This window comes from Bos indicus x Bos taurus, chromosome 1, assembly GCF_003369695.1.
Source record: "Bos indicus x Bos taurus breed Angus x Brahman F1 hybrid chromosome 1, Bos_hybrid_MaternalHap_v2.0, whole genome shotgun sequence".
NCBI lineage: Eukaryota > Metazoa > Chordata > Mammalia > Artiodactyla > Bovidae > Bos > Bos indicus x Bos taurus.
In genome coordinates, this window is record NC_040076.1 from 53777547 (window position 1) to 53778422 (window position 876).

General features: G+C 33.9%; 1 pseudogene; it reads left to right on the forward strand.

The window, feature by feature from the left end:
- The first annotated feature begins 272 nt into the window (after positions 1–272).
- LOC113899410 lies at positions 273–373 on the forward strand (annotated as a pseudogene).
- The last annotated feature ends 503 nt before the right edge of the window (positions 374–876 follow it).

Below are 876 nucleotides of genomic sequence, written 5' to 3' on the forward strand. Positions count from 1 at the left end.
TTTATTTTTTTTCTATTGTAAATGTGGTATTTTGTTTCATTATAATTTCCAATTGGTTATTGTCTGTACTTATAAAAGTTGTTTGCTCTTTACTATTATTATACTCAGCCATCTAAAAATTCTTTTGTGTATTCATGTAAGCAAGTTTAAAATTTGCAAATATTACAACCTTTTTCATATATGTATATATAATATACACCTCATAATCTCCTCTCTAATTGTACTCGCATGTACCTTCAGAACCATGTTAAAAAAATCAGTAGTGAGGGCTTGTGTGGGCAACACATGTGCTAAAACTGGAGCAATACCAAGAGGATTAGCGTGGCCTCTGAGTAAGGATGGCACAGAAATTTGTGATACATTCTGTATTTTATCTCCTCAGCCACAGGACACAAAAGCAAAAATAAAAAATGGGACTATATCAACTAAACAGCTTTGCACAGCAAAGGAAACTATCAAGAAAACAAAAGTCAGCCTACTGAATGAGAGAAGATATTTGTAATATCAGATATATGCAATGAGGTTGATATCTAAAATATATAGAGAACTCATGCAACTCAATATCAAAAAAACAAACTCAATTAAAAAATGGGCAGAGGCACTGAACAGAGATTTTTGTACAGATGGCCTACAGACATCTGAAAAAATACTTAACATCACTAATCATCAGGGAAATGCAAGTCAAAACTACAGTGAGCTACCACATCACACCTATAAAAATGGCAACGATCAAAAAAAGAAGAAACAAGTGCTGGTGAGGATGTGGCAAAGAGGGAACCCTTGTTTGCGGGATCATAAATTGGTGGAGAACAGTATGGAGTCTCGTCAAAAAATTAAAAATAGAACTCCCATATAATCCGTCAACTTCACATCTGG